The following is a 27,951-nucleotide window of genomic DNA, read 5'->3' as shown; positions in this document are numbered from 1 at the left end:
CTGCACCACCGTGCCACCCTATCTGTTCTCACCATACCTGTCGTCACACTACCTACCTACTCTGTCAGTTCCCTTGTTCGTGCTGCCCCGAGAACTGAGCCAGTATCCTCTATCCTACTCGAAGGAATTGCAGTCCTAGGTTCCTTAAGGCCATTAGCCACAGCCATTGAGTGTCTCTCCAGTGCAAGTTCAGCAATTTTCTACCACCCATGCTGCAGGAAGATATTTTGTAAGAACAATGGAATGTGTACAAGCACAAATGACGATACCTAAGGGCTTATGTGTGGATGCTGTTCACTATTAGATACAGATGGAATTCAGTTGTTTCAAAGAAATGTTTTTTCATTCTATGTTTGGTATTTGTATTTGTACTAAAGCGGGGTGAAATATATTACACTACTCTGGGGGAAAGCAGTTGGAAATGATAAGGATAATGATGATGGGATTTAATGTGTAAGGGTAGGTGAGACGGTCTTTCGACCAGTGGTGCTCTGAGAGCTTTGGAAATCCAAGGCACTGGTGTGTAGAAAGGAACTGCGGATGCTGGTTTATACCGAAGGTAGACACAAAGTGCTGGAGTAACTCAGCAGGTCAGGCAGCATCTCCGGAGAAAAAGTCCGAAGAAGGGTCCCGACCCGAAACGTCGCCCATCCTTTTTCTCCACAGATCCTGCCTGACCCGCTGAGTTACTCCAGCACTTTGTGTCTATCTAAGGCACTGGTGTTTGATATCTTTCCTCTTCCTCAGGCTGTTTCCCCGCTTGCTGTAAAGGAAGGTGTGAGGATTGGTTCTGCAGGAAGGCAAAGCTATGAACAGGGCAAAGGTGAGAACAAAAGATAGACACTAAATGGTGGAGTAACTCTGGAGATGCAGGCAGCATCTCTGGAGAGAAGGAATGGGTGATGTTTCGGGTCGAGACCCTTCTTCAGAGCTGAAACATCACCCATTCCTTCTATTAAGGGAGGCTGCCTGTCCCGCTGAGTTACTCCAACATTTTTCATGTCTATCTTTGGCGTCTGCAGTTCCTTCCTACACAAAGGGCGGCACGGTGGCGCAGTGGTAGAGTTGCTGTCTTACAGCGAATGCAGCGCTGGAGACTCAGGATCGATCCTGACTACGGGCGCCGTCTGTACGGAGTTTGTACGTTCTCCCCGTGACCTGCGTGGGTTTTCTCCGACATCTTCGGTTTCCTCCCACACTCCAAAGACGTACAGGTATGTAGGTTAATTGACTGAGTAAATGTAAAAATTGTCCCTAGTGTGTGTAGGACAGTGTTAATGTGCGGGGATCGCTGGGCGGAGTGGACTCGGTGGGCCGAAGGGCCTGTTTCCGCGCTGTATCTAAAATCAAAAAAATCAAACCAGTCTAGCTGCTGACTGCAGACCATTTCTTGATTGAATTTGCAAGTTGCAAGCTCCTTCACTGATCTATCTTTCAGGAACTGGACATTGCAGTTCGGGCCAGCATTTATTGTGCCCGTGAATAGTTGGTGCTGTGCCATATCCTTGAATAACTGCAATCTTTCTGATGGAAGCACTCCCACATTGTTGGTGCCGAGGGAATTCCAGAATATAGACCTAGTGATAATGGAGCAATATAGCGTGCAAACTGCAGAGTAGCTCTAACGGGCCTAATGGTTGCAGGTCTGGGAGACCCTGTTACAATAGTATAGATGAATAATGGCAGTTAATGAAGGAGGGACTCGACCCAAAACATCACCCATTCGTTCTATCCAGAGATGCTGCCTGAGTTACTCCAGCATTTTGTGCCTACCTTTGAATATTGGCAGTGTTCATGGTAGATGCTACATACTGCAGCTACTGCCCGTTAGTGGTGCTGGGAATGAATGCTTATGTTGGGAGATAAGGTCTTTGTCCTCGGTGGTGATGCGTTTTTGAGAGTTGTTAGTGCTGCATTCATTCAGGCAAGTGAAAAGTATCATATTTAGTTTGGTTTAGTTTTGCTTGGTTTAGTTTAGAGACTCAGCTCAGAAACAGGCTCTTCGGCCCACCGATTCCGTGCCAACTAGCGATCATCCCACACACCAGCACATTTAGAACAGAGATGAGGAAAAACGTTTTTAGTCAGAGAGTTGTGAATCTGTGGAATTCTCTGCCTCAGAGGGCAGTGGAGGCCAATTCTCTGAATACATTCAAGAGAGAGCTAGATAGAGCTCTTAAGGATAGCGGAGTCAGGGGGTATGGGGAGAAGGCAGGAACGGGGTACTGATTGAGAATGATCAGTCATGATTACATTGAATGGTGGTGCTGGCTTGAAGGGCCGAATGGCCTTCTCCTGCACCTATTTTCTATTGTCTATTGATCCTACACACGAGGCCAATTTACAATAGTTACCAAAGCCAATTAACATACAAGCCTGTACGTCTCTGGAATGTGGGAGGAAACCGGAGCACCCGGAGAAAACCCACACGGTAACAGGGACAAAGTACAAACTCTGAGCAGACAGCACCCGTAGTCAGGATCGAACCCGGGTCTCTGGCACTGTGAGGCAGCAACTCTACCGCTGCACCTCCATGCCACCCCCTGCACCACCGTGCCACTGCAGGATTCCTAAATTAAACCTAACTTAAGCCTGAAAAATAGTTGTAAGTTATTTGTTACAGGGCGTTGCTTTGTTAGTGTGTTTCCTTTCTGTAACCTGCTCCATTACAGCTACACAACTAATTAACAGAGGCTTTACACTCGAGTCTTGGGTTCAGCCATTTTAATTCAGGATCTCCTTGGCTACTGCCTCATGGGTAATATATCCCCGGTACTGTGCCTATTCCCATAACATCCCCCTTTATTTACAAAACAGATATGTACAGGAACTTTACGTGTATAGCCATAAATTAAATTCTTCCATGGCATCTTATTTCACTGAGTCCAAAATGTCTCCAACAGTCCATTTGCCAACATGCCTTTGACAATCCATTTCCGTGGTAGCTTCCAAATTCTCCTCCCTTGGATCTGCGACAGTTCAGTGCTCGGAATTATCTAAACTTTGAACAACCCATGTCTGGTTCCTCATTCCCTTTCCCCTTTTTATTTATTAATTTGTTTGTTTATTTATTTAGTTTTAAAATGGCCATTACCACTACTTCTACATAAAACTATGCATATCAAACTATAACTGAAAATATAACATTAACTTTTTAAACATAACCTAATAGCCTTTACAAATATAACATTAACTTTTTAAACATAACCTAATAGCCGTTATATCTATACTCAACTACATGTACAGGCCCTATCCTTATGTGGGCACATAATCCTGCAGATAGCGTGGTTTTCGAACGCATCTACCAGATCTTGTTGTCAGGGTTTGATGCTTCCTGGGGACCGGTGGTTGGCTCATAGCTCGATTGTCTCGCTCCGGTTCAGGCAACGTCACCAGGTCATCTAGGTCAACATCAACGCGATGAAATGGCTCGTTGGTCTTCCTCAGATGGCGCTGATTCCGGCGATAGATGACGCCGTCCTCGGTTCTGGCTTCATAAGGTCTGGGTTGCGCAACACGGCCTACAACCACAGCCTTCCTCCAGGGCTGATGTCGATCATCAGTCGGCTTCACTCGAACTGGATCACCAGCTTTCAAGGGGATCAGATCTTGAGATCCTCTGTTGTAGTAGTCTGCTTGTCTGTCTCTGGCTGCTCTCAACTCATCTCCTACCTTTTTCGGAATTTCGGGTTTGAGCAGCCTCTGAGTAGTCGGTAGAATGGTCCTGGTACGTCTATTCATCAATCTTTGAACTGGACTGCTACTCATGCCAGGTGTTGGTGTGTTGCGAAGAGCTAGTATGCTCAGGTAAGGGTCAGCTCCGGCAGCCTTAGCCTTCCTCAGCAATGAATTTGCAACTTTCACACTGCACTCCGCCTTTCCATTACTGTGGATAATGGGGTGATGTGCTCGTATGTTCAAACTGCCACTTCTTGGTAAATCTCTTGAACTCCTCAGCTGTGAACTGTGGCCCATTATCTGTGATGAGCTGATCTGGTATTCCATATCTTGTGAACTGGCCTTTGATTTTATGGATGACATTCACTGCCAGTGTTTTCTCTAGATAGTCTATTTCCCAACATCCTGAGAAATAGTCCACAGTGATCAAATAGTTCCTTTCATCCAAGTGGAACAAATCTGCACCCACTTTCGCCCATGGTCTCTCTGGAATTTCATGGGAATGCAGTGTTTCTTTTAGTTGCTCTTTCCCTTGAGCTTGACATGTCTCGCATTTCTGTACGAAGTCCTTGATTTCTGCACTCATTACATTCTCTTGCCCTTCTTAGACAGCCACTCACCTCAATGTGGGAATCATGTACTCGTGTGAGCATGTCACATCTCCTGGCTTTAGGGATGATTACTCTCTCTCCCCTGAATATGAGGCCATCTCCAACACTCAGCTCGTCCCTCACATGGAAATAGGAGATAAGTTCTGGGTCAATCTCTGGCCAGCCTCGTTTGACCACCTCTTGCAGTTTCTGCATAGTCTCATCTGTTTCTGTTGCATCCCTTATGCTATTTAGCAGGGGCTATGCTATTGGGATGTGCCTTGCCAGGTTTACAGTCTCCAGTTCTCTCATGGTCTAGTCAGTCTTGCCAGTCTGAATATATCTCTGCTCAGCGTGTCTGCAAACTGCATCTCCTTCCCTGGTCTGTATCTTATTGTCACATCATAGGTCTGCATCCTCACCAGCATCCTCTGCAATCTCTTTGGTGCACGATGAAGTGGTTTTGTGGCGATTATCTCCAGTGGCTTATGGTCTGACTGCACATTCACTGGCCTTCCATATGTGTACACATGGAACCTCTCTAGACCAAACATCACTGCCAGCAATTCTTTTTCTATTTGAGCATATCTGGTCTCCGCATCCGTCAGGGCCCTGCTGGCATAGGCAACTGGATGGCCCTCCTGCATCAGCGCCGCACCAAGTCCAGTTTCTGACGCGTCGGCCTGTACTGTCAGCTCCTTGGATGGATCATAGTATCTGAGTACTGGCTCGGCAGTTACTAGCTTCTTTATGTCCATCACCACCCTGTCATGCACCTGTGCCCACCTCCAAACTACATCCTTCTGTGTCAGCTTGCGTAGCGTTCACATAGATCGCTTAATCCAGGAAGGAATTTGTTCAAGTTGTTAACAAACCCAATAAATCTCTGAACTCCTTGGACATCCGTTGGGTTAGGCATCTGTAGCACGGCTTCTACCTTCCCTGGATCTGGTTTCAGTCCTGCAGCAGAGACTCTAGGTCCTATGAAAGTGACTTCCTTCACCTTCAGCTTTGCCTTCTCTTTCTATGTTCAGCTTCAGGTGACGGTCACGACATCTCTCCATCAGAGCTTTAACCTTCCTGTCATGGTCTCTTTCTGACACCATGTTTTGTTAGTGTGTTTCCTTTCTGTAACCTGCTCCATTACAGCTACACAACTAATTAACAGAGGCTTTACACTCGAGTCTTGGGTTCAGCCATTTTAATTCAGAATCTCCTTGGCTACTGCCTCATGGGTAATATATCCCCAGTACTGCACCACAGGGTGCGCTATTCCCATAACAGGCGTGAAGCCTTTTTGACCTTCTCCTGTTGCGATGGCAACTAAGTGGTCAGTCCAGCTGAATTTCTGGACAATGGTGACTCTCAAGTTGTTGATGGTGGGAATCTTGGAAAGGTAATGTCAATGAATGTCATGGGTACGTGATTGGAGCCTCTCTTGTTGGAGGTTCCAATTGGCAAGCGCTTTTATTGTGTAGCTGTTACTTGAGACACCTCAATCCATGCCTGAATAATAGACACCAAATCCTGAAGCAACTCAACGGGACAGGCAGCTCCTCTGGAGAGAAGGAATGGGTGAAGTTTTGGAACGTCTCCAGAGATGCTGCCTGCCCCGTGGAGTTACTCCAGCGTTTTGTGTCTATCTTCAGTGTAAACCAGCATCTGCAGTTCCTTCCTACGCATGCCTGAATAATATCTGGATCTTGCTCTGTGCAGGCACAGACTGCTTCATTTTCTGAGGAATGGTGAATGGAAATGAACATTAAAAAATCTTCAACAAACATTTCCACTCTGACGTTATGATGAAAGTAAGTTGTTGAAAAAGCAGCTGAAGATAGCTGGGCCTAGGCCACTGCAGGGACAAGTTGGGACTGGGCTGATAGAGCTGTACCCACCACAACTGATTTTTCTTTCAGCTACACTGAGGTTGTTAAAGGTGCGGTATAAATTCTCCCTTCATTTTCTACCTTTCACCAGAGTGGCTTGGCTGGGGCTGCAGCCGGAGCTCAGGTGACTTGACCGGTCGGCCATTCCACATGCCGGAGGTTGGACAGAGACCACACAGCCTGATGACAGGCCTGACGTCAGCTTTTGTGAAGCTCCAGTACTGATTACTTGCATGGCATTTGGACTGCATGTCCTGCCTCCTTAACCCAAGAGGCCAATTGAAGATTCCTTATTGAGGTCGACGAGTTTACCATCGTCCAGGCACTGATCCATGTGGTTTATTTACTCATTGCAATTAGTCTGCAGAGTCGTTGAAGAAATTTATTTTCTAAGTGTCCGTTGATGGAAAACATATATTTGCAGCATTCTGGTGAAAAGGGCATTGAATTTTAATGGAGTTAAGCAATTTAATGGAATGGCATATTTTCCCACCTGTGACAGCAAATGAGGACAAAACTTCAGGCATCGTTTTGCCAATTGTAAAGAACAGAAAACAGGGTTTCCAGCAATTTTCAATGCGTGTTAAGGATGTACCAACTGGCTTTGGCCTGAGCTTGAACCAGAGGGATTTGGGAACAGCTAGACAGCATTATTAATTTTGACTGTAAGTGAGATAGATCAATGAAAAGGTAATCAGGTCAGAGTTGGCAAGAGAATTGATGTTCAGGTTATCTTTGTACTGTGATAGTTCCCTATCCAAGGCACTTGGGAGTGAAGGTTTAGTGTCTGCACTCGAGTCGACTGGGATCATAAAGCACAAGGTCGCTCAGTCTGAATCGCCCGGAACATTTTCAATGAACAGGAAATCACAAACCACACATGCACAGTTGTAATTCTGCCAAAACAAAAACAGCAAACACTGGAAATCTGAAATAAAAACTAAACGTTATCCAAGGACTCGGCAGGTCAGGCAGCATCTGGGGAAAGAGAGAATATGAATGATTCAGGTCAAAGAGGAAGATGACGACGTTTTGTCAAGGAATGATAACTCTTAAATTCAAAGAATCTTAATGCTCCCAAGACACTGTCTGACCTGTTGAATGTTTCTACCATTTTTGGTTTTTATCTCACATTATCCAGGCACACATTAGGTTATCCAAGCACTCATGAGAAGCCAGCACTTTGTGTACATTTATGGTATTCATTCACTGACAAGACAAGGGTAGCTAATAATCACTGCAAATTTATATGGATTGAGATCATCTACCTTTATATTATGTAGGAACATAACTGCAGATGCTGATACAAATCGAAGGTATCACAAAATGCTGTAGTAACTCAGCGGGTTAGGCATCATCTCAAGAGAGAAGCAATGGGTGATGTTTCAGGTCAAGACCCTTTCTTCAGACTGATGTCAGGTTGAAGAAGGGTCTCGACCCGAAACATCACCCATTCCCTGACATCAGTCTGAAGAAGGATCTCGACCCGATTCGTCACCCATTCCTTCCCTCGTGAGATGCTGCCTGACCCGCTGAGTTACTCCAACATTTTGTGATACCTTTATATTATTGTCTTCCTATTGTGCCATCAACGATCTTCAACTCATGTTTGTCATTGCACTTTCTTCTGTTAACACATAACGTCGAGGAAATTTATGCAGCTAATATAATGCCAATTTCTTATGTAAACACGTGTTGGTATTGCTGTCATTTCAGGCTTTGACCATGTGATGGCATTACAGTTCTTTTGCAATCTACCACATAACCTTGAACGATGCCACAGGAGGTCTATTTGTATCTAAACCCATATATCGATGCTGGCCTGAGATGATAGATAGGGTTCCCCTCTGATATTGTACGCTCGGAATATTGTCTTTCTTGAAAATAAACGATACTTGAATTACTGTTCCTGAACAGAATGGTAGTTGCCCCTTGATCTGTCAGCAACCGGCAATAGACTTGTCATTCCTGTTCCCCTGAGATGGCTGTTGAAGAGTTGAGCTCATTGGGAGTGTCATGCTGTCTGCTCCTCCACTATGAAGAAGGCTTGTCTTCCGCTATCAGATCTTTGAACAAATATCACATGTTGTGAAGTGTCAGGGACAAAATTAACATCTGAGTTTATGCTCCGGAAATGGCAGCTGTAAGTAATAGTGAACTTCACAGTAGTAAAAGTCCCAGCAAATCACAGGCTTCATTACCAGTGCTGGGAATCTTTGAGCACCAAAAGGGAATGATATCATTTATTACAGAAGACCCAGGAGAATGCCTATTTTTCTCTGTATTTAATGACTCGCTAGCAGAACCCATCCCCAAAACTGCATATTCCAACCATTGTGTTTGTGATTAGATAATCATAAAATTGCCCTCAGAAATCGCCTGATTTGGTTAAAAAAGGAAATTCAACCCTTTAAGCCATTTTTCTTGAGCTGCAATGTTATTTTGAGGGGGTGATCACTGCAAGTATACCATCAGAATTTGAAGTCAGGAAATTATGCCCCAACGAACAATTAATGGTCAAAGTAGAAGCCAGCAGGATATTCTTTTTGTAAAGGGATATAAATGTTTCTCATACTGCCATGGGATCCCCCAACACAGCTTCTGAAAGGACAGATTTACAGGAGAGTTTCTACAACGCTTTAACGCACATTAGGTCCAGGATTGAATCAAGGCACAGACAAACAAGAGTCTGAAGAACCTTGTTTGGGCTCATTAGTGGTTTAACCCTATACAGCGAGGTCTTGTGCTTGAGTTATTTCATTCGTATCTTTCCATTTCTCCTTCGCATGTGTGGATTGTGAGAAGGGATAAGTGGTATGGGCTTTAGAGACAATAGACAATAGGTGCAGGAGTAGGCCATTTGGCCCTTCGAGCCAGCACCGCCATTCAATGTGATCATGGCTGATCATTCTCAATCAGTACCCTGGACAGTGTGTATGCTCTATATCAAGTGCTGTGAATGTCATTATGTCCTAAAGAACCAATTCCCATATGTATAAAAATATGATACTGGAGAGATTTTTTAATGTTATTTTCATTTGTATGCAAAAGTGTATTCTGTTTACTTGATGGGAAAGTTTTGCTTGTGTGTGGTACTTCATATAGCCATGTAATACATAATATAAACTTATGGTTCCAGACTTTCTTCAACTGTTGTAAAATTAAAATTTGTTTTTGATTTTGACCCATAATTGGACACGGAAATGTGTTACATTTTTTACACATCATAACTTATGTGAAAATATATACGTATCGTAATGGCCTACATTTGTCTAGACAAATTTTTTTTGAGGACCTTTGATATGCCTTTCCAAACCCGACTTTGCTTGGAGAAATTAGTTGCACATATTCATTTGGGAGAGTCAAAAATATCATGCTCATGTACGTAACTCATCGTGTCCTGAGAGTTACGTACGTAAGATGCCGTTGGAAATCATGAAAAATGAATATTTTTCGGATCGATATTCATTTGTTTCTATGATGCTCAAGCCAAGTAAAAAAAATACATGTCCAAAAATTCTTAACTCAACATACTTTAAAGCAAACGAGACATACTGTGCTTACTTTGTTCTCCGTGTCCAAATCGTTACATACATAAGCAGGCATCATTAACCCGCTGTTTTCATGTCTGGTAGATCTGTCAACTTATAAAAACATTTACATTGCTGTCATGAGAGAACCCGCGGGTAGAAACATAGAAACATAGAAACATAGAAAATAGGTGCAGGAGTAGGCCATTTGGCCCTTCGAGCCTGCACCGCCATTCAATATGATCATGGCTGATCATCCAGCTCAGTAACCTGTACCTGCCTTCTCTCCATACCCCCTGATCCCTTTAGCCACAAGGGCCACATCTAACTCCCTCTTAAATATAGCCAATGAACTGGCCTCAACTACCTTCTGTGGCAGAGAATTCCACAGACTCACCACTCTCTGTGTGAAGAAATGTTTTCTCATCTTGGTCCTAAAAGACTTCCCCCTTATCCTTAAGCTGTGACCCCTGGTTCTGGACTTCCCCAACATCGGGAACAAGCTTCCCGCATCTAGCCTCTCCAACCCCTTAAGAATTTTATATGTTTCAATAAGATCCCCCCTCAGTCTTCTAAATTCCAGCGAGTATAAGCCCAGTCTATCCAGTCTTTCTTCATATGAAAGTCCTGCCATCCCAGGGATCAATCTAGTGAACCTTCTCTGTACTCCCTCTAAGGCTAGAATGTCTTTCCTCAGATTAGGAGACCAAAACTGTACACAATACTCCAGGTGCGGTCTCACCAAGGCCCTGTACAACTGCAGCAGAACCTCCCTGCTCCTATACTCAAATCCTCTTGCTATGAATGCTAACATACCATTCGCTTTCTTCACTGCCTGCTGCACCTGCATGCTTGCTTTCAATGACTGGTGCACCATGACACCCAGGTCACGTTGCATCTCCCCTTTTCCTAATTGGCCACCATTCAGGTAAGTGTAGTTTGTCAGTTTTCTGCTGACGGCGCTGCAGCCTGATGACCCTTCGTGTCTTCAGAACGTCTGCTGGTTACATACAGGAGACGTTCAATTGTCCAGCACTATCTTCCTAATGAAACCATTTACGCAGCCCATCGGACACCATCTTGTCTGCGTTTTGAAAGGTAAGATTTTGTTTGTATTTTAAATGTATTTTGGGGGAAATACTAGCCGAGTCAGGTCAAGATTACAGCGTCTTCTGAAACATCGCGAAAATTCCCACGCTGTCAATGCTTCTCCGGCGTCCTAATTTTCACTGAAATCACTGACAAGTCGGTAAGTACTTGAGAGTTTTGAACTATAACACCTTGTATGGGTTACTTGAAAACCAAGCTTCACTGTAACAAGGAATAAACTGGATTTACTTCCAGTTTACTAATAGCTGTATTAAAAAAACATTTTTTAAGTGGTTACGTGGATTTTTGTGAAAAGTGTGTGGGCATTCTTTGAAAATGTAAGGGAGATGCATATCTGGTTTCTGGGTTGAATATCTGGGTTTGGAGCCCACTTTACATGTAATGGCGGAGGCCAAAAACATCGCGAAAATTCCCACGCTGTCAAACTGTTGCCTCCAATCTACCTGTCAAATGGCCTGACGGTAAATAAATTGGTTTACTGTCCAATTTCATTGTGGACCGCCACAGATAGGATGTATAACTACACTTTAATGAGTTAGAAAAAAGAAGTTCTACCATTGCAATCAAATGCCAGTGAGACACCATGTTAATTAGGTTAACACTTGTGTGGTAAATTTTAAATTACCTGAAAAAACTACTTGCGGTTGTGGAACTATCTTCTTTCTTTTTGATAGAGTCAGACGGTTGTCAAACTTGTAAATAATGTGTTTGCATTGGTTTTTACAACAATACATTTTTGGGTGTCTATGTCACGCTTCTATGTCCCAGTATCATATTTATTTGTGGTTGGAGCACCAATGACCTTCCATTGTGTTGAGAATTGCACCTCCTCACTGGTCATAACTTGGATTTAGTAAGTTTAAAGTTATATAATGGAGTGGATCAGCATGATTCTGCAAACTGTTGCTGTGCACATAACTTGTGAAACAGAAATAACTTTGACAGCGCCATTGCAGTAAAAGTTTAATTGTTGTTGAAGTTGAACTATGAAATGAAGAACGAGTTGATAGCTTCACTATGCTAGACAAATAATCTATATACTAAAACTCTTGTTTGTTTGTTTGTTCCTGAACTACAGCCAAAACGGTACACGATAGCGTGACAATTTTAGGCCCACCTTACTCACCGTCATCCTTTTGGTGCTAATGGAAGAAGTTTCATTGAAATAGGTGTTATATTTTAAAAGTTAGTCACATTTTAAAGTTTAAATCTATCTCCTGGGGATGGAGGGGGAGGGGGTTGGAGGGAGGGAGGAGGGAAGGAGGGAGGGGGGAGAAGAGGGCGCTGCACCAATGCAGGTTTGGGCCCAATGGGTCCATTTGGTCCAGTCTGTTATAAAAGGTTCCACCAGCATCTTCATGGTTGTTAATGCCAGATTATTATCTTTAACTGATTTGAGAAAACTGAATCTCTGTCCGTCCAAGTAATTTGCATTGTTGTCCATGAATTTGATGCCGACCCTACATTGCTGGAGCTGTGACCTTTCAAGTTGTTTTCCCTTCTCCACTGATTTCCTACTCTCTCACAGCAGAAACTGGGGCAAGGTTCAGAGAGTCTTAGACTGCCTGCATTTTCTGATGGCTATTTCTTCATTGATTACCTTGATCAATTAATGTAGATGGATTATTACGAACATAATTTTGATCCAATTATTGTTGTATTCCATATGTTCTAATGGGTGTATTATAAGGTCATCAATGATAGGAGCAGAATTAGGTCATTCGGCCTATCGTCTAATCCGCCATTCAATCATGGCTGATCTATCTCCCCCTCCTAACCTCACTCTCCTGCCTTTTCCCCATAACCCTTGACACCCATACTAATCAAGAATCCATCTATCTCTGCCTTAAAAATATCCATTGATTTGGCCTCCACAGCCTTCTGTGGCAAAGAATTCCACAGATTCCACAGAACGTCCTTTAATTCTGAGGCTGTGACCTCTAGTCCTAGATTCTCCCACTAGTGGAAACGTCCTCTCCACATCCACTCTATCCAAGACTTTCACTATTTGGTAAGTTTCAATGAGTTCCCCCCTCATCCTTCTAAACTCCAGTGAGTACAGGCCCAGTGCCGTCAAACGCTCATCATATGTTTTTATTTATACATGAATCAAATATATTTACGTATTATCTATATATTACGAAAACTCTCATCTTGTTTGTATGTTTGTTTGATTGTTTGTACCCGAAATACAGCCAAAACGGTACAAGATAGCGCAACAATTTTAGGCCCACCTTAATCACCATTGGCTTGTGGTTCAAATGGTTGTTATATTTTAAAAGTTAGTCACTTTTTAAACTTTAATAAATCTCTTTTTAAACTTTAATAAATCACTCCCACTTGCCTTGCCCGCCAGCCGCGCCTGTGCAGTAATACCTCCGTGTTCAACGTCACAATGGGAACCCAATGGGTCCGTGCCTGTGCAGTTGGGGCCTGTTGACCTAATACTTACGTGTTCATCTTGCGTCACTACGGTAAGATGGCTGCCGGATCCGCGTGTGCCCATTTGGGGGAGGGTTGCCATTTAGAGATCACCATTTTGAGATCGCCTCCCCCCCCAACATGGGGTCAAGCGCATCCTGATTGGCCGCTGCCGCTCCTCCCACGTGGGGTCGATTGATTGGCTCCGACCTCCCGCTCGACGCCCAATTGGTCGCTGTTCCGAGTCCCACGTGGGGGGAGCGCCGCCATCCCTCTGATTGGTCGCTGGCTCTTCCCGCTCAAAGCGCGCTGGTTGTCCGCCGGGGCTTCTTCCCGCTCAAAGCAACGGCCATCGTCGTCGAGCTGCCGCTGCCGCTGCTGCTGAATGAGAGGATAGTCGCCATCGAGCCACCACCGCCTCAAGAGTGGTTGAGGGGGGATGAAGTGGGTGAATGAGTGAGGGGGAGGGGAGGAGGGGGATAATGGGGGGTTGAGGGGGGATGGAGTGGGTGAGGGGGGGAGGTGGGGGATAAGGGGGTTTGAGAGGGGATGGAGTGGGTGAGGGGGGAGGGGAGGAGGGGGGTTGAGGGGGGATGGAGTGGGTGTGGGGGAGGGGGGAGGGGAGGAGGGGGATAAGGGGGGTTGAGGGGGGATGGAGTGGGGAGGGGAGGAGGGGGATAAAGGGGGTTGAGGTGGGATGGAGTGGGTGAGGGGGGAGGGGAGGAGGGGGATAAGGGGGGTTGAGGGGGATGGAGTGGGTAAGGGGGGAGGGGAGGAGGGGGATATGGGGGGTTGAGGGGGGATGAAGTGGGTGAATGGGTGAGTGGATGATGGGGAGGGGAGGAGGAGGGTTGAGGGAGGATAGAGTGGGTGAATGGGTGAGGGGGGAGGGGAGGAGGGGGGATAAGGGGGGTTGAGGGGGGATGGAGTGGGTGAGAGGGGAGGGGAATGGGGGGAGTGGGGGAGAGGAGGGTGCTAGACCAATGCAAGAGAGGTTTGGGCCCAACGGGTCCACCCTTTTCTGGTATGTATTATACATGTTTGTATTTAGACAGTATTTTTTATTCCAGGGAGTATTCTCTTGCCCAGAATACACTGTACAGTATACAGGGCAAGAGTGGGAAAATATGACCAGCTTAGACCAGAACTGAAGTTGTTCTGCGCTTACATGATGTCTCTCTTCCAGACCTTCTTCTTGCTTTCAATTGTCAGTCAGATCTATCAAATCATGAAGTAACAAATGACTGTAATGTATTTTTTTCGACAGTAGATCTTACACTTAACTTGATTCTTGTGCAACAGGCAATAATAAATAGCAATAAAACTCTTTATAATCATGTGTAGGAAGGAACTGCAGATTCTGGTTTAAACCGAAGATAGGCACAAAAAGCTGGAGCAACTCAGCGGGACAGGCAGCATCTCTGGAGAGAAGGAATAGATGACATTTCGGGACGAGATCCTCCTTCAGACCCTTCTTCAGGCCCAGTCTGAAGATGGGTCTCGACTCGAAACAACATCAATTCCTTTTCTCCAGAGATGACGCCTGACCTGTTGAGTTACCCCAGCTTTTTGTGTTTATCTTCTAGTATTAATCATATTGCTGCAAAGCAAGTGTTCCTATTTTCTCAAGAAATCCCACAGACTTCTAAGTTTGAGAACTCACTGGCACTCATTATCAGTGAGTAATAAGAGAAAGGGTCAAAATGATTAGAGAAAATCTGCCTGCAAGTTGGGCCTATTTGTGCAGACTTTTTATGAGCATTTTTTACACAAAAACCTGTTTGCGTAAGTTAGATTGGACGAGTGGCCTTTTCTGCTTTGAGTCGTGACTATCAGGAAATTGGGCCAAGGAGCAACTAGCCACGATTCACCACAGCAAAACTAATGTTGGTCTACTGTCAGATGCATGTCACCATCAGGTGCAGAGCATTTATTTCTTGTACAAAGCACAAAGTGCCGGAAGAACTCCGCATGTCAGGCAGCATCTGTGGAGGGAATGGACAGGCGACGTATCGGGTCGGGACGCTTCTGGTTGTGCCAGAAGGATGGAGAAAGCTGGAAAAGAGATGAGGACTGGACAAAGTGTGACAGGTGATGGGTAGATACCAGCGAAGGGAGTTCGATGGCAGATGGGTGTAGTAAGTGACAAAGGTTCATCTCTCGCTTTGTCACTTAGTCCATCCATTTGCCAATCAAAGTAATTCCACTATATCCAGCTTTCACTTGTCAGGCTTTGTTTCATCTCTATCTCCCTTACAGCTTTCTCCCCCCTAATCAGACTAAAGAAGGGTTGCAACCCAAGTCGCCGCCTGTCCATTTCCCTCCACAGATGCTGCCTGACCTCGTGAGTTCCGCCAGCATTTTGTATTTTGCTCTAGATTCCAACATCTGCAGTTCTTTGCATCTCCATGCATTTCATGCTTACCGACTGAAATCGGTCAGTAAATGGTCAACCTGCAATCCACATCTTTTTACTCGCAGTATAATAAGGAGCAAACTCTAAGCCAAGAGGTGCAAGTTAGAGTCCACGTTGGAACATCAGTATTTTGCCCAAAGCCTCTGCCAGACCATGTCCTGCTATTCTCTGCAAATTTCACTGGCATGGATTTCAGCTTCTGAGCCCTGACCCTGCAGTAGCTCAGAGGGACTTGCTTCATTGCGGATGTTGTGGGTACCCATCACATCATGTTTTCTTCCACACCATGGCTCCAGTGCTGTGGCTGCCATGTCATGTGCTCTTTAAGGTCTGACCGGCTTCTAAATGGTCAGCATGACACCGACCCACAGTGGTGAGTTCTGCAGCCATTAACCGTCGAGAGACACACAAAAAACAGGTTCTTACACGTGACCTGTAAGAACGTGTCACACGCAAGAACCTGGACTGAAAAGCACGCGCTTAATTTTTAATATTTTTTTTAACCAAATTCCTAATTTTTTTGTGGGTCACCCAATTGGGTGGTGACACCACTCATTTATCACACCGAAAAAAGATGAACTTCAATTCATAAACGATGGTCTGTCAAACTAAAAGGCGAGCTGCTAATCAAGAACAAATCTCACTAGATTTTTATACTGCATTGAATGACCTGTGTCAAGGATACATTAAGTGAAAACAAATGAACTTAAACATCCAAGAGCTGTATTCAGCTTCGTCAGCTTATTACTTCAGTGAATAAAATCTGTTTGTTTCCGCAGAGACCGCTCCCTCCACAACTCCCTGGTCAACTCATCCCTTCAAGTCAAGTCAAGTCAAGTTTATTTGTCACATACACATACACGATGTGCAGTGAAATGAAAGTGGCAATGCCTGCGGATTGTGCACAAAAAAGAATTACAGTTACAGCATATAAATAAAGTTAATAAGTTACTTTAGTGTAGACAAAAATGTAGTCTCTGGGGTTATAAAAGTTGACAGTCCTGATGGCCTGTGGGAAGAAACTCCGTCTCATCCTCTCCGTTTTCACAGCGTGACAGCGGAGGCGTTTGCCTGATCGTAGCATCTGGAACAGTCCGTTACTGGGGTGGCAGGGGTCCCTCATGATCTTGCTTGCTCTGGATCTGCACCTCCTGATGTATAGGTCCTGCAGGGGGGACGAGTGTAGTTCCCATGGTGCGTTCTGCCGAACGCACTACTCTCTGCAGGGCCATCCTGTCCTGGGCAGAGCTGTTCCCAAACCAGACTGTAATGTTGCCGGACAGGATGCTCTCTACAGCCCCAGAGTAGAAACCAAACCACCCAAACTACCTTCCCACCCAAACCACCCCCTCCGCAGGTACCTTCCCCTGCAACCGCAGGAGATGCAACACCTGTCCCTTTACCTCCCCTCCTGACTCCATCCAAGGACCCTGACAGTCTTTTCAGGTGAGGCAGAGGTTCACTTGCACCTCTTCCAATCTCATCTACTGTATCCGCTGTTCCAGGTGTCAACTCCTGTACATCGGCAAGACCAAGCGCAGGCTCGGCGATCGTGTCGCTGAACACCTCCGCTCAGTCTGCCTTAACCTACCTGATCTCCCGGTTGCTCAGCATTTTAACTCCCCCTCCGATTCCTAATCTGACCTTTCTGTCCTGGGCCTCCTCCATTATCAGAGTGAGGCCCAGCGCAAATTGGAGGAACAGCACCTCATATTTAGCTTGGGTAGTTTACACCCCAGCAGTATGAACATTGACCTCTAACTTCAGATAGCCCTTACTTTCCCTCTCTCTCCATCCCTTCCCCCTTCCCAGTTCTCCCACCAGTCTTACTGTCTCCGACTGCATTCTATCTCTGTCCCGCCCCCCTCCCCAGACATCAGTCCGAAGAAGGGTCTCGACCCGAAAAGTCACCCATTCCTTCTCTCCAGAGATGCTGTTGAGTTACTTGAGCACTGTGTCTACCTTCAATTTAAACCAGCATCTGCATTTCTTTCCTTTACACTGTTTGTTAACCAGTTGTGTTCAGTGATAGAAAAGTTGAAAACTGTACGAAACCATTTAAAACATACTTAGCTTTCGGTATTGCTTTTCGCAAATGTGCATTTTTTTCAGTTCTGATAATAATGATTGAAAGGAATCTGTTGGGTGTTGATATGTGTATCGTTTACGTATCCACAGGTCGCGGCGAAGGCTATATTTTTTAAGCTGCAAGGAACAGGGACTTAGGCAGTATTTTAGATTTAGATTTAGATTTAGAGATACAGCGCGGAAACAGGCCCTTCGGCCCACCGAGTCCGCGCCGCCCAACGATCCCCGCACATTAACACTATCCTACACCCACTAGGGACAATTGTTTTTACATTTTACCCAGTCAATTAACCTACAAACCTGTACGTCCTTGGAGTGTGGGAGGAAACCGAAGATCTCGGAGAAAACCCACGCAGGTCACGGGGAGAACGTACAAACTCCGTACAGACGGTGCCCGTAGTCAGGATCGAACCTGCGTCTCCGGCGCTGCATTCGCTGTAAGGCAGCAACTCTACTGCTGCACCAGTATTTAAATAGATACTTGGGCACAGCATGAAACAAAAAAGCATGTTTGTCACATTCAATTGGAAATTGTGCATGTTGACCAGCTGTTTAAGAAATTTGGGAAAGGGAAAACAGGTATTTGTAAATCAGTTGTCGTAACATCTGTTCCTGCCAAACCACTAGAGACTTAATTAGGTACAGAGAGACTGAATCGTTGAAAATATACATCTGATCAGAGAGAGCCAATCTGAAGTTACAAAGAGTAGTTGGCACCTACAGTATTTTCTTTGACCAGAGGAAAGCAATTGTCCACTTTTTTCATTTATATGAATTTCAAGAAGTTTTTTTGAAAACAATCTATTAGCTGAAGTTGAAGCAGATTGGATTGAAGGCAGATTATTGACCCAAATTTGTAAAATGGTGGTGTGACAAGTATCTGGCCAATCACACAGGTGACAAGCAAGGTTCTGTGTTAGGAGTACAACTGATCACCATTGGATATGAAAGAATTGGATACAGCACGATTTGTATTAGGTGGGCTAAACTGACCACAACATGATTTTCTTTGGGAAAACAGCCCTACAGTAATCAGGCGGCATCGTCTCTTAGAACACAAGCTGCCAGTTGCAACACAGAGGCCATTTAAGAAGGGTCTGAAGAAGGGTCTCGACCTGAAAAGTCACCCATTCCTTCTCTCCCGAGATGCTGCCCGACCTGCTGAGTTACTCCAGCACTTTGTGAATAAATACCTTCGATTTGTACCAGCATCTGCAGTTATTTTCTTATACCATTTAAGAAAGTTGCTTTGGAAATTGACAAGCAGAAAAAAGCTGTCTTTGGAAAAAAAATAGTCCTGTAAAACACTCCTGTTTACATGTAACCCCCCCACAGTAATCAGACACCATTGTCTGTTAAGAACACAGGTTGCCAGTTTTACTGAGGAAGGCCACTTAAGAATTTGGAAATTGACCAGTAATCGCTTCTATTGGCACTTGTGTAATGAGACTCTGTTAAACATGCAGCCGTTAGTATTTTTAGTTTGCAGTAACAGAAATAAACGTATACCTATTAGGTTTTCTTATTTTTCATATCAATCTCGAAAGTATTTGTTACCAAAGAATGTCTTCAAATCCCTTCATACCTCTTACGGTCGGCTATCTTCTTGACCACCCTTTCTTTTCAGGAGGTGCCTCAGTGCATTTATTAATTTTATGGCTATTTTGAAGCATCCTGTTCACAAACTCTTAATAATAATAATAATAATAATAATGCATTACATTTATATAGTGCTTTTCAAACACTCAAAGCCGCTTTGCAGGGATTTCTAGAACATAGAGAAGTGAATAAATAGATAAATAAGTAAACGAACAGAGAAAGGAGACAGAAGGTGAGGTGACCTTCAGTGGTTGAAGGCAGTGCTGAAGAGGTGAGACTTCAGTGATGTTTTGAATGTGGTGAGTGAGGAGGAGTCTCTGACGGTTTGGGGTAGTGAGTTCCATAGGGTGGGAGCAGCGATGGAGAAAGCCCTGTCCCCCCAGGATCTGAGTTTGGGGGGGGACAGGAGATTGGCAGCAACAGAGCGGAGGGTGCAGGTGGGAATGTGCCTGTGGAGGAGGTCAGTCACGTAGGATGGGGCCAGGTTATGGAGGGCTTTGTAGGTCATGAGGAGGATTTTGTATTGGATTCTCTGGGGGATGGGGAGCCAGTGGAGTTTGTAAAGGACGGGGGTGATATGGTCACGGATCGGGGAGTGGGTGAGTGGACGGGCAGCGGAGTTTTGAATGTATTGAAGTTTACTGATGATTTTTGAGGGTGAGCCATAGAGGAGGCTGTTGCAGTAGTCCAGACGGGAGGTGATGAAGGTGTGGATGAGGGTTTCTGCAGCTGTGAAGGAGAAGGATGGACGGAGACGGGCAATGTTTTTGAGGTGGAAGAAGGCTGTCTTTGTGATGTGTTTGATGTGTTTGTCGAAGGAGAGGGTTTGATCAAAGATGATTCCAAGATTCCGGATGTGAGGGGAGGTGGATACTGGGAGACCATCAATATTGAGGATGAAGTTTTGGGTGGATTTGGTGAGCGTTTTTGGACCAATGATGATGATTTCAGATTTGTTGCAGTTGAGTTTGAGGAAATTTGATTGAAGCCAAGATTTTGTTTCAGAGATGCAGTTTGCCAGTGTAGAGTGTGTGGTGGGGGAGATTGACTTGGTGGAGATGAGGAGCTGGATATCATCGGCGAAGCAGTGGAAGTTGAGACCATGACGGCGGATTAATTGACCAAGGGGGAACAGGTAGAGGATGAAGAGGAGGGGGCCAAGGACTGAGCCTTGGGGGACACCTTGGGGGAGGGGAGCGGTGGGGGATTTACAGTTGTTAATGGAGATGAACTGGTGCCTGTCAGAGAGGTAAGATTTGAACCAGGATAGGGCTGTGCCGGTGATGTTAAAGGAGGTTTCAAGTCGGGTGAGGAGAATGGAGTGATTTATGGTGTCAAAGGCGGCGCTGAGGTCAAGTAGGATGAGGATGTTGAGGTTGCCAGCGTCGGAGGAGAGGAAAAGGTCGTTTGTGATTTTGAGGAGCGCAGTTTCAGTACAGTGGTTGGAGCGGAATCCGGATTGGAAAGTTTCATACAGGTTATTGGTAGAGAGGTGGTATTTGAGTTGGGAAGCTACAGCATGTTCCAAAACTTTGGACAGAAATGGTAGGTTGGAGATTGGTCTGAAGTTGTTTGGGGTGTCAGGGTTGAGACCAGGTTTTTTCAGAATGGGGGTGACAGCAGCGATTTTGAGGGATGGCGGGACGATGCCAGTGGACAGGGAGGAGTTTATTGTTGCAGTGATAAGTGGAGAGAGAGCAGGAAGGCAGGCCTTGACAAAGCTGGAGGGGATGGGGTCCAGAGAGCAGGTGGCAGTTTTTATTCCTGTGAAGAGGTCAGAGAGGTCGGTGGTGGAGACTGGGGAGAACCGAGGCAGGGGTTGACAGGATAAGGGGGGGGCAGGTGGTTTGAGGGGGAGCAGGTGCGTTGGTGGTTAAGGTGCTGTAGATGCTGTCTATTTTGCTTTGGAAGAATGAAAGGAAAGTGGTCTTACACACACTCTCCACCCGACTAAACTGGCGACGGCTGTTGACCTTCCCTGTGTAATAGAACTTGTGAGCTCAGCGTAGATTTGTAGTAAAACGAAAACTCTGAGTCTTCTTCAGTTTCTTGGTGTGATGTTGCTCCTCCTTAGTTTGGACTAACTTAGAATTTTGAAAGAAATCCATAAGGAATCCATTTTCTTAGATCCATCACTCTGTGGTCTACTAAGGTAGTAGTCTATTATTTGCTTTCCTGCACAATTAATCAACAAGGGCGTTCCACTTTAAATTATTTGGCCCAACGTCCCTGAGTAATTGAGTGGGCTCAATCTTCCAACTGATGCATCACCAATCAATAAAGCAGAACTTTCAGCACTCTTGTTGGGAAAATAAAATGGATGGAGAGGAAGAAGCTACCGCACTGTAACTCCCCCTAGCCCATCCATCATTTCTTGTGGTTCTGGAACTTATATGCAGGAGTTTAAACGATTGCCTTACTGCATCGCATGCCATCAGCAGTGGACGAATGGTTGACTAGGGATTTAAAATGCGCCTCTGATATGTATTCCAGGAACTGCTCTCCTTTACAAGAGGTTTAGAATGGAACGCTTTAGCTGTGTGATTAATAGTGTTCGGGAGATCATGCATACAGGGATTTGCAGGGGTACATTTAGATATGCTATTAGTTAGGTGAGAATTCTGGTCTCGGGGAATTAAATGGCGCTTTAATATATAGTAATGCTTGATAGGAATCACTGAATTGGGGTGTAGAATTTAGTAAACAGCATTCGGGGATGTCGAGGACAGGGAATTAGGACAGCACTGTGTTTGTTCTGGGGCCTGATTTGTGCTGACTTAAATAGTTCACCGATAAATTTATAAGATGTGATTAACGTTATTCCAGCCACCAGTGTGCCGGAGGTTGAACGATGCATTTGTTATATTCTAAAGCAGTGTTTTGGGATCTGGCAATTGCCTGAGTTGGGCCGCTATTGTTCTGGAGATTGTCCCCTGTTTTCCACTCTGAGCCATCTGAGTGTGTTTCAGGCAAACTTTCAGTCACAATACATGCATCATAATCCCACAATCTTAAAGCAATCAGAGGCGAGAGTTAAATCTAAACATCAACCAATTGTGATTTGACAGTTTAATTAAGCGCAACAGAAATTAATATAGTGCAAGTAAATTTCCCCTGGCATTGCCCCAGGCGAGTGGGTGAATATACAATTACTTGTGTACACATGGTGTACATGGAGTTAAGGGGGAGGGTTCATAATGTGGGGCCCCAGAACCGTACAGTGACCAGAACACGCAAACCTCATTCTGACTACTGTGCGCAGCAGGTCTGAGTGAGAAATGTCAATACGGCGATTTGCAATGCTGTATTAGTTTATCTAAATAGGACCGATACACACAATGTGCAGATGCACTGTAAGCACTAGCAACATGAAGAGTGCTCTGAACCAATATATTACTAATGATGTTTGAGTAACAGTTAATGCCAAGTGTCATTTACTGCAAAACCTTTGACTGTGGCTCCATCGATGTTCCAGCGTTCTGAACTGGAAGTAGGAGCTGGGGCTGGTATAGGTCAGAGAATCAGGGCTATTGCATAATATGCTCGACCTGTTACCTACATTGGTGAAGCACTACACCAGCCTGGTGGAGAGTGAAGGTTCAGAGAATCAGGGCAATATAACACCTTCTGTGTGTAATCACTTCAGGTTTGGTGGGGGGGGGGGGTTTAAGATTTATATCCCACTCCACCATTACTGCCTGCACCGCATCCTGCCAAGGACCAGTTCTTCCTGAAAAGTGGGTAAGGTTTTTATGCCACATTGCACCAAATTGCTACATATTGAAGATAGACATAAAATGCTGGAGTCACTCAGCGGGACAGGCGGAATCTCTGGAGAGAAGGAATGGGTGACATTTTGGGTCAAGACAGGTTGAGTTTATTGTTACATGCACAAGTACGGTGTGGTACAGGTACAATGAAAATCTGGCTTGCAGCACCAACATAGACTCAAACACACACAGAGTGTAATTAAACATGAATTATACACCGGTCAGCCAAAACATTATGACCACCTGCCCGATATGCTGTGGGTCCTCCGTGTGCAGCCCCATACGCAGCAGGGTGCGATGCACTGTGTATTGTGACACATTCCTCCCGTGACCACCATTACAATTTTCTGTGACTCGTGCCACAATAGACCTTCTGTCGGTTTGGACCAGATGCGATAGCCTTCGTTGCCATCACGCATCGATGAGCCTTGGGCGCCCAACACCCTGTCGCCGGTTTGTGGTTTGTCCCTCCTCGGACCACTGTCGATAGGTACTCGCCACTGCTGACCGGGAGCATCCCACAAGCCTTGCCGTTTCAGAGATGCTCTGACCCAATCGTCTGGCCATAACAATTTGGCCCTTGTCAAAGTCGCTCAGGTCTTTACTCCTGCCCATTTCTCCTGCATCCAACACATCAATTTCAAGAACTGACTATTCACTTGCTGCTTAATACATCCCACCCCTTGACAGGTGCCATTGTAACAAGATAATCAATGTTATTCACTTCGCCTGTCAGTGGTCATAATGTTTCGGTTGATCGGTGTAAAAGACAGTGAAAGAGAAAGAAAGAAAAAGGGTCGCGACCCAAAACGTCACCCATTCTTTCTCTGCAGAGATGCTGCCTGTCCCGCTGAGTTACTCCAGCATTTTGTGTCTATCTTCGGTGTAAACCTGCATCTGCAGTTCTTTCCTATACATGCTACATGCTGAGGTAGCTCGACACCTCCTCTGCTCCTTTTAACCTTGGGGAAGTTCTTGCCTTTCCTTCACTCTGGGAATCCGAGCTCGGGTGACCTGCTTCACTCTCAATACACGTGTACAGTATCTCTCAGTCCAAGATGCAAGATCCTCAAGTCAAGTCAAGCTAGGCCCAGTCAAGTCAAGACAGGTTGAGTTTACTGTTACATGCACAAGTGTGATGAGGTAAAGGTAGAATGAAAAGCTTACTTGCAGCAACAACACAGGCATATAGACTCAAACACACACAGAGTGTAATTGAACATAAATTAGAAAAGACAGTGAAAGAAAAGGAAAGCAAAAACAAGACATTGGTGCGTAAACACAATAGAAACAATTCCATGGTAGTACAATCGATGGTCTGTAGCTTTCTGTTGCTGAGGTAGGATTAGGTTTGAGATGCTGCCTGTCCCGCTAAGTTACTCCAGTTGTTTGTGTCTATCTTTAGGGTTGTGCAGATTGGTTCCTCCTCAATTATAAGAGATGCCTGAAGGAATTGCGGATGCTGGTTTAAACCGAAGATACACATAAAATGCTGGAGCAACTCAGCGGGACAGGCAGCATTTCTGGAGAGAAGGAATGGGTGACATTACGGGTCGAGACCCTTCTTCAGACTGAGGTGTTCAATTTTTATAAAAACGCTTTTGTTGAAGCATTTGATAAAAGAATGTAAAATGAGAGACTTACAGGGAGAGAATTGTCTGAAATATTCTGCTAAGCATGCCTAGCAGTTCACTCACTGCGATCCATCAGTTTTCAGGCAATAATTATAAATGTGAGGTGAGTTAGAGTTGTTGATTTGACTTGAAAACCACCCCGCAGGTGGGTGCCAGGAAGGGCGAACTGGAGTGTTGGAGGAACAAACTTCTAGTGGACTTCTAGTGGAGTCTTCCTTCAATTTAAGCTTTCCTCCCGCATTGTTAAAAGTTTTATCACAGGCACTGGTGAATATCTGTTTGTGGTTCTCCTTCCTTCTCTCTAAGGCCTGGCATAAATGAACTCTGCTGACCACAGATGTGTAAATCTCCGCATTTATAAAGGGCAGTCATCATCAGTTAATCAGTGAAGGGATAGATGATGAAATGCTTTCTCTTTTAATTATTTTGATCTCAAACTTCAGGTTAGAATGAAACATGTAATCTCTCTATTGCATCTGACATTCTTTTTTTACATACACAAATCACTCCCATTTACGGAAATTTGTAAATAGATTACTTAACCTACTTTTCTTTCTATTTTGTTGCTGGTTCTGACCATGGAAGTCTCTTATCCTCGATCTGTAACAGTGCTCAAAAGGATATTGATGGGTTAGCTTCAGGGCTGTGTACCAGGATTCGCCTGTACAGGCTGTGTATCAGAGCACCATAAAATAAAACGCTAGCTAGCTAACGTTGAGGGAGTAGATCGTTAGTGTTTAAACATGGAAATTTCCACTGAATGTGATTTTATTAACAAAGTGAAACCAGGCTCATTCAAAGGAGAAACTGAAGCGTTTTTTAACATTAAATTACAATAATATACTCATAAAGCTATGTTTCTGCTAAGACCCTTCTGTGGAATGGAGCATTCCAATTAGGAATTCGCCACCTGGGAAATAGCATTGGTTCTCCTCCGGGCAGTGCGTTCTGGGTAATTGTCCGCAGTGACACCACAAAGTGTGTTCTGGGTAAATGTTTCTGGTAACATCTTAGCTGCTTTTTCCATTTGATTTCACTATGCAGTCTTTCACCGTATAGCTAAAGCAGCAAAATAGACCCTGATTTTAAACCCTGATTTTCCTAATGATTGCAATCGGTGTGCAAGGTTTTCATTGTCACGGCAAGCACTAGTGGCAGTGCATGGAGAACTGACGCGTCTTCCTTACCGTGGGCGAACTAAAAGCTCCATTCACTTTTTTTTGTACTCTCTTGGGGAATCTGTCGCTTCCCTCTGATTGGCCCGCGTTTTCTCTAATAGGCTACTTAGTGTTGCTGGGAGAGCACCTCCTCAATGGCCGTCGAATGCGTAGCGATAAATGGGCTCCAGGTGAGAGATATTAACCAAATCACCCGTCAACAATGATAATTCTGTCCAATTATTCTATAAATGGAGGAGCGCTTGCCATCTTAATACTTCGGTTAATCTCCCTCACCTGGAACCTATTTATTGTCGCATGACGACATCAATCAAGTAATGCTTACCCTGCAACACGAACCCATCTATTATAATCCTCCATGTTTGATTTTCTCTTAATTTATTTAGCTGAACTGTTTTTTCTTGCCTCCTTACACCAGCATAGTCAGGTCCCATTTGTTACTTTGCTCGTCCCCTTAAAAAGGTGTAATGAGTTCTGTCAATATGGTCCCAGCGCGAAAATAGAGTTATCTTTTGAGAGATAAAAAACCTCAAGTAAATTATAGACCAGACAATGTTAATGGGCTACTTAGAGATGCACATAAAGAGGGGGAAAGAGATATTGGTGGCTATAAATGTAAATTTATAAGATACGCATTCCATTTCTTTTGCGTTTTGCGACACTACCTTTAAAAATAGCGGGTGCTTTTTTTTTTAAGCAGTCGAAGAGTCTGCGTAACAATATCAAACAGAACTCTGGTTCACCCTTAGGCTTGGTATTGCTACGAGACCTTTAGTCTGAATATCTCAAGACTATATACAAGGATTTTACTGAGTCCTGGTGGTCATACGTACAGACTAATTGTGGACAAAATGTAATTGTGGCCACGTATTCTATTGTGGGTAACTGCAGCCATGGTGTCTTTGTCTTCCGAGGATCTCACCAACTGGCTGTGGATGTGAGGAGAATATGGAGTGAGTCTCTATATATCTATCATCATCTCTGTACTGCTCAGAAGATCCTGGATGAAAGAATAGAAATGGCAACTCCTGGATACAGTTGGACAGACTGGAGAGTGTATGCTTTCCTTTGTTTACCAGTGTTAATGACGTTGTGGTGTAAATACAAAGAGACGCTCACCATTTTGTGGTCTAGATCCGCATTTTTACATGAATTAACACACGAAGCAAAATATTGTGTTAGATTTTTCAAAGCATTTTTCAAAGCATTTTATTGCCTGGTTCAAAACACATTTGTGAGACATATGAGCCCTGAAGTTGTAAGTTAGAAAGAATCTGACGATAGAGTAAGATTATAAGAAAATAACTGCAGATGCTGGTACAAATCGATTTATTCACAAAATGCTGGAGTAACTCAGCAGGTCAGGCAGCATCTCGGGAGAGAAGAGAAGGAATAGAGTAAGATTGTTAGGAAGGAGATACGGACCAAAAATGTAGGGTAAAACCAATATTTCTGCAAATCATTGAGTGTCTGCATGGAGATTAAATTACTAAACACCAGAGATCACTGTCTGTGTGCATTTGAGTCTCTGTTTCATTGGAATAATGTCATATGAGTTATATACATCTTTCTGCTGCAAACACAGCCTTATTACTGTGAAACATCCAGTTTAAAGTACATATTTTCTGAAGCCCTGCTGCTCCATCTCTACTTGAGTGTGTTGAACTCTTGCTCTATAATGTGTTGTTGACTGAGGTGCAAAGTCATATGCTTAGGCACGAATTATATTTGCTTGTGGCTGAACTATCTTTGTGGGGAATGTACCCTTGACCTGGATTTAGTCTCACATCAGCACGTGTATGATATTGGTCCTCTGAAGGTTGTTCACCTGCATCCCGTCTCTCAAGGACATTCACCTTTCTGTCTTGTCTTCATGTCAAGGTGGAATTTGTCCATTTTAATATCATATTTATCTTTTAAAATTTCTAATTTGTTGATGAATCCTTACTTCTCATGATGTTGATGGCCTATTATATTGTTCCAATGCTTTCCACTTTACTGCATCAGTGGCAAGCAGAACTGTGTCTACATTGCTCAATGTACCTGTCCCA

This window comes from Rhinoraja longicauda, chromosome 14 (assembly GCF_053455715.1).
Source record: "Rhinoraja longicauda isolate Sanriku21f chromosome 14, sRhiLon1.1, whole genome shotgun sequence".
Lineage (NCBI taxonomy): Eukaryota > Metazoa > Chordata > Chondrichthyes > Rajiformes > Arhynchobatidae > Rhinoraja > Rhinoraja longicauda.
Note: the sequence above shows the minus strand (reverse complement) of the source record.